This window comes from Netta rufina, assembly GCF_964035555.1.
Source record: "Netta rufina genome assembly, chromosome: 12".
Classification (NCBI taxonomy): domain Eukaryota; kingdom Metazoa; phylum Chordata; class Aves; order Anseriformes; family Anatidae; genus Netta; species Netta rufina.
The window spans coordinates 20,086,359-20,098,371 of record NC_140135.1 but is presented as its reverse complement, the minus strand read 5'-3'; positions in this window follow the sequence as shown (position 1 = coordinate 20,098,371).

Below are 12,013 nucleotides of genomic sequence, written 5' to 3'. Positions count from 1 at the left end.
GAAAACATAGGCATGAAAGCAACAGAAGAACAAATGAATACTCCTCTGCGCCCACCAGAACACAAAAAATCACTCAGGAACTGCTCGGGGTGCATGGCAGTGCATGACTCCATCCGATCAGTGATGCTGGACACAACCTGCGTGTGGTGGACCTGCTCAGGCCAACCTCCGTGCCAGCACCTCTTAAAACTCCTTGCAGATGGTGTTACAGCTTTGTTTTTATGACCAGCCTTTCAGCTAGAACCAAGCATCTATGCTTAGCAGCCAGTGAAGCATTTTTCAGCTGGTCCCACAATCCTGCTGCCGCCTCTCCAAAGGATCCTTGTGCTCATTAAAGGGAGCTGCAAATGCGTCTGGTGTGCAGACAGCCACTGGTGGGGATCGATGAAAGGCATGAATCTTTACGGCTGAATTAAATGAGAACATCCTAAAACAATGTGCCGGCTCCCCATAAAGCAATCGCTGTGAGATCTGTCTCAGAAACCATGGAGGAATTCTTCCAGTGAGGTGTTAGAGCACCTGGGCTCCTTGTTCACTCTCAGAACAGAGAAATGCTGAACTGCCTCGCTCAGGTGCCATTAGCAGCCTGTTGGGTTCCCTTCTGAGTTCTGGAGTGGCGAGGCAATGGAGAGCTTCATCTCCAGTTTGGAGGCCTTGGGGAGTGGGAAGCCCCATAGCTGGTGCTGGTCCTGCAGCAGGGGCAGCTCCCAGGTAAGGACGAGTGGCAGGGAACCACCAAGAAGCCTGCGTGACTGCTCCCTTGCTCCAGGAATTAAAAGAGTTTTGCTGCCAGGCCAGCCTGTGCCTTACTGAGCATTTAAAGGATGTCCTCAGAATGGAAATCAGAACAAATCTTTACTTTCTGTACAGTATTTGTCAGAACGGTTTATTCTCTGAAGGAATCTCTTTTGCTCTGTATTCATCGTTCATTTTGATTACACAACATAATAAGTAATAATAATATCAAGCTCCACTCTAGCTCTTTTCATTCAAAGCTCATGAAATGCTTCTGTGTAGCACATGAATAATACTAAGGAGCCTTGATGCTTCCCTAAGCCATTTCTCTGTTAGAAACACCCTGAAATCCAACGTAAGCCTTTTCCCCTTTGGAAACGTGGGAGCCACGAGCGTTGTTCCTCGCACTGCTGCTGCAGTGGCAGATGAGCAGTGAGGTCTGAGGGTGCAGCAGGGCTGCCTCCACTCTTCTTTCCCTTTCCACGCAAAGTGGCAGCTAGCACATGCATTATTCAGATAGCAGCAGATGTTGCTCCAGGTCGTCCTCTAAACCAGCAGATCCCTCCTTGCTCATCGTTCACTCCCCCAAACTTCTTTTCATACCTTTCTGTACTCCCTGCCTGCTTCTGCTGCTCCCTCTTTGCTCAGGTTCTCCCTCTCTGTCCCTCCTGTGGAAGGAGACGTTTAGGAGGGTGCTTGACCACAGTCAGGAGTTCCCACCAGGCTGCAGGAGAGCTTGGATTTGCGGTGTGTGCACAGGAGCTTCCTTTGTGAGAACACAGTGAGCAGTTACCTGAGAAATCCCACCAGTCCTATGGTGAAAGCTGAGGCACAAAGTGAGTTGCTGCACAATGGACGGGGAATATAAAAAGAGAGAAAGAAAATAAATGTGCTATCAATTCATTAGGAGCAAGAGAAAGTCCAGGCTGACTTCTCAATCAGGCAAGAGACAATAGCAGGTGGCAGAGGAAGGTTACATCTTTAAAAGGCTGCGGACTAGGACTGACCTGCCAAAATTGTATCTGGCTTCATAGTTCTATGATTTCCGAGCAGGATTGATTTTTTTCTTTTTTTCTTTTTTTTTAAACCAGAATAACCGTGCTATACACTTAGGTATTTTCACCCAAACGATGAGCTCATTCACATTCATTCAGTGTGATCAATTCCTGCGGGATTTCATCTTGTAATTAGCAGGAGTTACCCCTGGAGACGCAGCCCCTGGAGTATATGCAGGTGTGCACGTATTCAGGTGCAGATGCATATACACGGATGTGCACGTGCCTACATCTTTGCCTAACTAGAAAAGTTTCCAGAAGGGCTGGAAAAGCTCTGCAACGGGACATTGCTGGTCTGAGAGCGTGACAGGTGGAAATTTCACTACATGCTCTGAGAACCGATGCAGGATGGCATTTCAGAAGCTTCTCTGATAGCCTACAGTAGGAAGGCAGGATTTCATTCTCTTCCCTCAGGTGCTCCAGAATGCCCCCCACAAAAAATCAGATTATTTGAGCTTTACTAAGAGAGAAGATTGGATTAGCGGCTAAACAAGCCAGATCAAGTTATACATTTCTGTGCAGTTTTATTTTCTTCCCTGCCACCACAGGGATATATATTAAAGGGCGTGTGTATAAAAGACCAGCATTTGCCATATGGGGAGATCTTGCTATAATGCCCACAAAATTTTTGAGTGTAAATGTTTAATTTGGGATCTGGCATGATAAAGGAGTCAGAGATGAAAGGCACAGGCAGAGCGTGTCTTTCCTTCTGGCAGGACAGTCAGGAAATAGCATTTTTCTGAGCTTCCCAGCTGTCCGTCAATGACGAATTACTGCTTGTTTCCATCTAGCCCGGCTTCAGCTGGTCTGAATATATTCTATTTACAAGGGCAGGGAGATTAGTTCAAGTTGCTCCAGACTTCACTGTGCTGACGTTGAAGGAGATAAACAGAGTAATTTGCTGATTCACCATAACAATTTTAATAAAATATGAGTCAGGATTTTCTCCTTTCATGTAATCATGAAATTAGGTTAGCATGCTTTGCCGAGCACTTAGCTCTACTATGTGTGTTCCCAGTAGCATCTAATGTTCCTATGGTATATTTCTGGAAGCATAACCGGATTTACGAGGCCACATTTTCTCCCATTTCCCCTGGCTTCCCAACAAACCAACACTCACCACTCTGTGTCTGGAATTAGAAGCCTCTTCTTCACTCTATTCCACAGTCACGATGCAAAGTGGATTTTCTGCAGCCTCTCACCTGCTGGACCATTAAATCTCCGTTTGAGATCACTGCGTGTGTGGGCTTCTCCAAAATCTGACAGCTACAGCAAAGTTTGCTGAATGTTCCAGGAGCTCCCCGGGTGGTTCATTCATCCTGGAGCAGCCTTCTGCCTGCTAGACCTGGTTCACATCCCCTTCACGTGGCACCTAGCTCATGCATGAGCCCTCTCGTTTGTCTCGCAGTCTGTCTGCCACCCTACCGGCGAGCTTTGATCTCCGTACGATGCTGGCAGTGCCTTTCTAGTTTCCCACAGTTAAAGAAGCGACTTCAAATTGAAGTAGTTACTGCAGAAAATTGCATCCGTATTTCAACAGATTTCCTGAGGAAATTTTAAATGGTTATTTTTATAGCTTATTTTGAGCTTTTCAATTTTTTCCTCTCTGGCCAAAGGTCGGAAAATTATTTCATACAGAGCAGAGCTTGAGCATCAGTACAGGAAAAGAGCTAATTCTGACTAATCTCATGGTTTTGATTGTTTTGATTTGCTTTCATTCCAAGCATCAATGGCAGAAGAAAACAGGAATTGCATTCTGCCTTCAAAGAGACCTGCTCTGGGTGAATGAAAACATTCGCCACTTCTAGGCTCATGCAATAAATAAACACAACAAGTCTCTTCCTATTTAAGAATAAAACTCACTAAAAGGTAGAAGGAGCTATAAAAACTCAGACTTTTCTCCTTCCACTTCCCCGAAGAGAAATTTGCACATCAAGTAGTTCTCAAGAAGCCTCTTTTATTCAGTAAGTCCTGATTGGCACGCTACGGCTACTGGATTGAAAAAACAGACACGGGCAGTATAAATTCCTTCCTGAAATCTGGCCGAGCACTCGCTGCAAGGCGCCCTGTGACAAGAGGAAGAGCTTGCGCTGCTCTGACAGTCATGTGTGCAGGCTGCTGCTTTCACTCTGGCAGTCTGGAAAGGAAAATTTCCTGCAGTTGTCTTTCTTTTTTTGTGTGCAAAAGCAAAGTGAATGCCTAGTTAACCTGGAAAGTGCACTCCCCACCCCCTACCCTCCACCCCACCCCCCAAGTTGTCTCAGAAACAGAACTTTAAAATTAAGGCCACAGGGATTTTTATTTTTATTTTTTCTCAAATGATTCCCTTTGAGACAGAATATGCATCATTCATGACATGAAATTCGGTACTTTTGGAGTGAAAATGTAGTACTGTGATGGAATTTTCCAAAGGTAAAAACTATTTTCTTCCCCTCTATTGAGCTGCAGAGTGGAGAGCTAAATGCACAGGCTATCTCAGATCTAAATACACGTGAGAATTGGGGAAGTGTAGATCAGGATCTGACCTTTACAATTCCAAGCTGGGTAATCTTCATCATTTTGAAACTGCCTTTATTGTTATCACAGTTTGAACTTGCTCTGCACACCAAAATCCCTATGAAATTTGATAAAATTTGAAGGTAGGGCTGGACCCCACTGTTGCAGTTGAGGATTTCGGTGCTGTTATTCTAGCAAATCATGACCTTGCGTTAGGTTTTCTACTGCATGCTACGGACTTGGAGCTGTGCATTCATAAAAACAGATAAAGGGCACGGTTCCAAGCCTCTGTGAAAAATTGGCTGTGCTTCTAAAATTTTATTCAGCAAGAAATCAGTGCTGTGCGTCATTGGTCAAAAGATGACTAAGCTCTGGTAATAAATGATATAAATGATAAGGATTTACTGCTAGATTATCCCACTTTTACTCCTATTGAGTAATACCTTACTTCTTAAGCAACGAATTAGAGATAAGAAAATCCTTAAACTAGGTGTTTGCTGAAAAGCTTTGCTGATGAGAAATGTATTTATGTATGTGTTAAGTGCTTTCTTGAATTAGGGCCAAAGTAGGAGGAGGCAGCAAGAGCCCAGGCTTTAGAGAGCCTTTCTTGTACATCACATCCGCAGAGGAGACCTGGCCTTGGATGTTACTTTTAAAATCCTCATTTCCAAAACAAACAAAGTGCTCCGGGTGAAATCCCAGCGTCACTGAACTCAGTAGCAAGAGTTCCATCAACCTCATTGAACCCAGGAGTTCATCACGCAGATGGCCTTCTCCTTCATTCAACACCTTCTGTCACTTTTCTACTTGCTGAAAAATATATTGCTGCAAGCTCTGCGATCATTTCTCTGGCCTCACTGCCTATGGCCATTCATACGAGCGCGGTGACATCACGATGGCACAGATTTACATCCACCTCCCCGAAAATGCGCAAAGAGGTAAAGGCACAGTTCCAAGAAAATCCAGCTCTCCCTGCCTGACATCAAAGTAGGTTCATCAACCATTGACCATAAGCTTTTCTCTGTATATTAAACACTATTCTTTTACCCAGGTATGGTGTAAGATGGAAATTATCTGGTGATATTGACTGAAAAAAAAAAAAAAAAAAAAAAAAAAGGAGAAGAAATACTTAGCTCTTACTGTTTTTGTAGTGCAGTAGAGCCATTAACTAATTAATCTGCCCAATCAATCACTCAACAGCTACATACAAGTGTTGGGTACAGCCGTGGGCTTCATCCTGGCACCTCGTGGTGACTTGTGGCCCATTCCTCTGTCCTGCAGCTCGCTGCCTGGGGGCTCCTGGCTGGATGGGCTGGGAGACGGCGTGCCGGGAAATGAAATTGTTGGAGCTGAGAATTGGTTTGCATTTTGTGTTTACGAGGGCTTGCAAGTTATGAAAATCTCATCCCTGATTTGTTTCTACAGTTTGACAGCTAGGAATATAAACTAATGCGGAGTGCTTGGCGTTTATGGCATAAAATGAAGTCGGTTCATGAGCAGCTTCTTTTTAATTACTAAGTGCTGTGTAATTGCTGCAGCAGCACTTTATCGCTGCATTCGTAAAACTGTTCTCAAGAGGAAAGAGACATTGAAGATGTTTTTAAGGGCCCTAAAGTATAACAGCTGGTTTGGGGATTTTTATATTTAACAAGGGTCAGATTGCATTGCGCTGAGTTCTTTCGAGATAAAAGGCTAAAATCTTGATTTTGTGTAATACCCAAGAGCCAGCCTAGAAGTATCTGGGTGCTGTATATTAAAGTAAAAATGTGTCTCTTTCGGGTTATTAAATATATTTGCTTATAAAAAAAAAAAAAATTAGCTTAAAATACTTACATAGCCTTTTTTTTTTTTTTTTTGGTCAGGGTATGCTCACTGTTATGAGTCACAGTAGTACTAAATCTGCACTTTTTCAAAAATAATCATGGCTTACCCATTTGGCAGAATTTCTCAGAACATTAAAGTAAATTGTCTTTCATTGTACTTATGTGTAGTGGCAAAAGCAAACTTAGACGCTGCACAGCAAATAGAAGGTATTTAGTACTACAGTAGAATAGAAATGACAAAGAAAAGACCCAAATGCTATAAGCTGATTCCATGAGGTGATTTATTCCATCCAGTTTTAGAAGCCTACAGATGGAAAGATCGGCTTTCTAAATATACTAGAAACAAACTAGAACTGAGTTGGTGACGGCGCTTGCTGAGGAGCGTTTGGAGTCTGCAGAGAGGGACCTTAACCCGGCAAAGCCTCCGTGGGGTCAGATCCTCTCCCAAGAGCCGGGCGCTGTTCTCGTTGCAGCTAACCACAAGGTAGCGTTTCAAGTGACCAACCTGCTGGTCCTTGTGCTTACATCGGGGATTTTGTGAACGAGTTTGGCTAAATCACCACAGTCCCTCTACTCTGCAGCCCTGAGTGTGATTCCCTGGCTGCTCTGTGAGCACCCAGCTACCGGGTAACCACCAGGCGAGGGGCTGGCCTCAACTGGGTCTTCTTTGCGCTCCTGCAAACACAGAGAACGAAGCTCGTGCAGGAAGTTATCTCGAAACCAAGGCAGTTTTGTTTTGACACCGCTCTGGGAGTACAAGCCAAGAAGCGGGCAGCAGGAGCTCCGCGCAATGGGACTTTCCTTTCCCTGGGCCCCGTGGCATGGGGGGGGGGTGAGTGCCAAGGGACCAGGGGCAGCCCTGGTGGGGTCAGCACATCCCCGGCCACCTTCCTCGGCCCTTCCTCGCCTCAGGCCCGAATGGAGGCAGGGGCAGGGCTGGAAGGAGGACGAGACACAAGGTGGGGGGGGGGGGCAGGCAGCCCCACCTCGGGCTGCGTGACGCGGGTTGCCATGGCCACCCCGTTTACGCTACAAGGCCCGGCGGGGGCGGGCGGCGGGCGGGGCCGCTTCAGCACCAGGGCGGCCGCGGACAGCAGCGGCCCCGGCTCGGCGGCGCCTCTCCCGCTGAGGGCTGCGCGGCTGCGGCGCCGGGGCCCTGCTCCAACCCGGCACCGGGAGGTGGGGGGGGAGCCCTCGCGGTCAGTCCCGGTCCCGGTTTTCAGCCCCGATACCGCCCGGCAGCACGGCCCCGGAGAACGAGGGGTACCGGGGGGTACCGGGGGGTACCCGGGGGGGCTCCTCCGGGCGGTACCGGCGCTGGGAAACTTTGGGAGCTCGGAGCCCGGAGCCCGGAGTGGGGCCTCGGTGAGAGCCGGCAGCGAGGACACGGCGAGTTTTGTCGGCTTTTGGTAAGAGCGGTGGGGTAAATCCGCTTCTTCCTTTATTATTTCTTGATGTATTCGTGAATTACGGGGGGCTCGCCGTGGTGGTGGTGGTGGTGGTTTGGTGTGAATCCTGTAAAGTTGTTGAGTTTGGGGTGGGATGGCAGCAGCAGCAGCCTCATGCCCTAATGGGGGCTGGCAGCAGGGTGCTGAGGTGCAGGGGACACCCAGCACCCAGCACCCAGCACCCTGCAGCCCCCTGTGCCATCCCTCAGGCCTCCGGGGTCACGTCCAGCAGGAGGTCAGAGCCGAGGTCCCGCCGGATGGGATTCTCCGAGCTGAACTCCAAAAGTGCTCTGCCAACGGGGCATCGCTGCCCTGTGCCAAACCGAGCCGGCGTGCGGAGCCTGGGGTCGGCAGGAGCGGTTTGTCGTGCTGCCTTCCCGGCACAGAAATGCACCCTCAGTGCTCGCTGCCTGCTCCGAGCCACGGGCACGTCTCGTTGGTGCGTCTGGTGAGGCGCTGCACATCTTTAGGCATGTTTTGTTGTTCCAGCAGAAAGAGCAGGGCTGGCTGCACGGCCACACGCGCCGTGTTCCCTGTGCTGCATTAGCAGGAATAGTTCTTTTTCATGGCTCCCATAAAAAGCAACAAGGTAGGTATGAATAATGATGCGGATCACTGGTAAAGGCCAAGAAATGAATAATAAATGAACGTGAATCGGGAGCAGGGACTCTCCCCCCCACTTTCTGCTCGTGTTCTCCTTGGAGCCAGGTGTGGCTCGTGTCTGTCCCACTCAGACACGTAACCCCTTCCCCCTGCCCTGTTGTCCTCCTGTGTGCTGTGGCTGCAGCATCCAGGAGCAGGGAATGAGGGCTGGATGTGCACAGGGGAGAGCTGCAGGGCCAGGATTGTTATCTCCTCCTCCTCCTCCTTTATATCTGAGCTTTCTTGCATTCCCACAGCTGAGTTTAAAGTGAGCAGTAACAATTCTTCTAATTTGCTGTTGCTGCAGACCTTTGGCCTCGTGGTAGTGTTGCTTGCACGCCATCCCTGCTCAGCTATGCATTAAAGGCAAAACTTTACAGTAAATTCAGTTTTGTTGCCTCATTAGGCATCAGACATACAGCACTGTATTAAGAACTATGTGACCTGTAATGATTCAGCTGCCAGAAAGAGAGACGTCTAACGCTGACCCTTGTGAGCAAAGACCTGAACTTAACTTCCTGCCCTGCAGAGCGTGGAAACAGCTCCTGCTCAAGTTCAGAAGTAACTGCTGACACAGTAGGCTCCGATAATTTATGAATCCACTATAAATCAGATAAGTGGAAGAAACTCCTTGAAAGATCACATTGAAATCACATTCAGTTGAGTTATTTTGGAGAGTAAATTATACAGCGTTTAGGCTGGCAGTGGAAATTAATTCTTTAATTAACACTGCTCGAAGGAATGAAATTCTACCCTTATTTCTGAAACGCTTCTAATCCAGATCGGTGTCACAGCCTTCATGGTCCTCAGCTCTGATGATCCAGAGCTGTGGCTGTGGGTATCTTGCATGTGGGTCCCGGGACAAGTTTGGTCCGTGCCATCAGTGCTTTACCACGAGGAGGGGTGAAAATGTCAGTAGTCTGGGCTCTGCTTTGCCTCCTGCATTAATGCTGAGTTACCCCACAGCAGATCACCTTGAGATTATCAACAGTGTTTGTTGAATTCCCAGTAGCATGTTAGTCGCCTGTATAGGGGGAAAGTATTTGCCTTATGGATATAAGGCACATATATGATGTGCAAACGTAGAGAAGAGTAGGAGAGAGCTCAGAGTTTACCTTACCTCAGGCCAAATGCACATACTGGGCCAGTTCTGCTCCCATTTATACCAAGGGAATTTCTGCTGTGAGAATTGAATTTGTACCATTGGGATTTAAATATTATCTATCAATTTATCTATCTATCTATCCACGTACCTACCTTCCTACCTATCCATCTGTATGTGTCTTTTGTAAGTCGTAGTCTGGCTTTCTCCTTTTGCCATCATCTTTATGCAAAAAGTTACTCGAAGCTCCAGTACAGACTCTGAGATACCACAGGGAATTGGCAACCTACCTACCATCCACTGCCATGCAGAATTAGAGTGCAGTCTATAAAGGAATAACGTAGACAGCTGCAAAATTTGAGCATAATACTGAGCACGGTTTCTTCACGTTGCAGGAGTGTAAGTGGATAAACTAACATTGTCTTTTTTTCTAAGCAAGATATTTTTGTGTCTCTAAAAAAACATTTATTTCAGTACATATTAACCAAAAAATTGTTTTCTTCCGTGAAACACTATAAACTGGCACAGCAGATGTCAATTTATGTCAGCATCAGCTGATTTTCTTCTCCATTACCCTTTCTACTGGATCTTTGCTTATCTAGCAGGTCCTGCCTTTTTGACATCCAATGTCATGTCGAATGCTTTTTCACGTTTGGTGATAGAAAGCTTGACTCAGTCTGTCTCAAAACGTGGTGTCGTCATCCACATGATGGTCATTATGCATTATTGATAGTGATGGAAAAGTCATGAATACACACATCTTTGCTGCAGGGCTCTAGCCTTTTTCTTTGGTTTGTCGTTGCTTTATCTTCTCGCTGCGTTTTAGTGCGAGTGTCAACAGAGGCATTTCATTCTCCCTTCACCATGGAAGAGCAGCAGTGCCCTGACGCCGGTGCTGCAGCCCTAATCCTTTGCCTGATGTAGTTTGAATGGAGTTTTGCAGCTTTTACTTTATCACAGAACTCTGGAAAACATTTCAGTTACCAAAAGCTATTTTCTAGGAGACTGTTGGCTCTTACTGATGCAGCATGAAGAATAAACTCTTGTACAGCAAGTGCTTGAAGTTAATAAATAATTCATGTATGTTCCCCAATTTTACAACGTAACTTGTAAACCTGGGAAAACAGCATTAAAAAGAAATCCTGCTACTGTACTGTGTAGTCAGAGAACAAGTTTCTAATACAAGTATGGAAATGAATTCAAAAATACATGAATTATATTTATATATTACCATTGCAAGCACAAATAGCAATAAAACCAAACAGTTGGGGACAGAGTGATCTTGGAATAGGACCCAGATTCCCCGTATTATCAGTTATGTGAGACAGATTCAGGGGAGGGTGCCAGCAGAACCCGGTCCAGGATACAGGAGTTTCTTCCAGCTCGCCTTAAACTCACCACGTACCACAGCAGTCACCGAGAGCCTTTATTCTGAGGGATCCTAAGCTGCTTAACAAATCATTCCAGAGACTGCACGGGGTTCAGGTCTTCAGCCATAAAATGAAAATACTTCTGGAGTGAGACAGGGTAACTGCTTAGCAGCAGATACTTTATGAAATATGCAGAGCCGAGCAGGAGTGGTACCGAGAGGTCTTTAAGCAACGTGATGCCGATCGTCTTCAGCTCGCTGGCTCACCCCAAGGAAGCCTCTCCAGGTGCGTTATACTACAGTACGTACTATCAAAATCCAGCCTCCGTACGTCAGTGGCTCAGTACTGATTCAGAAAAAAAAAAAAAAAGCGTTTCATTGATTGAATCGACTAAGTACACCTTCCAGCAAGGCGCAGCACTTTTTGGGATGTTCAGTAAAAGAAGAAATCCTTTCAACCTTTCGTGCACGTTGTGTTGGAGCCACCTCAAAGGGACACAACCACAAGCCTGGTGGTTTCTTCTGATGCTTTCCTGACCAGGTCCATCCCACCAGGGAGGTTCCTGGGCTGCTCTGCCACTGCTGTACCTCGCTGGGTCTCTTTTGGTGTAGAAGAGGGGAGGAAGCCTCCGGATTGTTTCTGGGGACAGCCTTGACTTCGAGATGCCCTCCATCTTCAGAAAACAGCCTGTGGCACCCTGCACAGCTCATCCTTCCTCCTCTGGCATTTGAAGAGGAGAGACCACTGTGAAGATGGCTGGTAGATGGCAAAGGAGGGTTGTTTTGTTCCTTAACTTGCCGGCTTTTGCTGCAGTTTAGTCATAATAATAGAGTTTTTGGTAAGTGAGCTTCAGGTTGAGTCACTGGTATCTCGAGCGTGTAAATAGGTTTTGGTATTAGTCTGGAGAGCTGCGGAGAGCAATCGTGCACTGCATGGGGAAGGGGGGAGAGCTGAGAGTGCCCGAGCAACCCGCACAGGCGCTGAAACCCAGGGGGGATGCGGGCACCCAGGGGGTTTGGGGGCAGGACAGCACCCAGAGGCAGCAGCTGGCTGGGACTGGGCTCCCAAGCAGTGCTGAGGGGAAGCCCAGGGGCAGTCGTGTGCTGGCATCGTGTGCCTTGCTCATTGTGCACACAACCACGAGGGTAAGAGGCTTTGAAACGAGTTTGTCAGTGCGCATCGTCACAACTCACATTTGGAATTCAAGAACAGAAGGATATTATCTTTGAGATAAAATGTGATTGTTGACATAGTCATTTTTATTTTTATTTTTACTCGAGGAAGAAAAAATCCTGGAAGCCACGAGCAGGGAGCAATAAACTGATACACTTCTTCCTGTAAT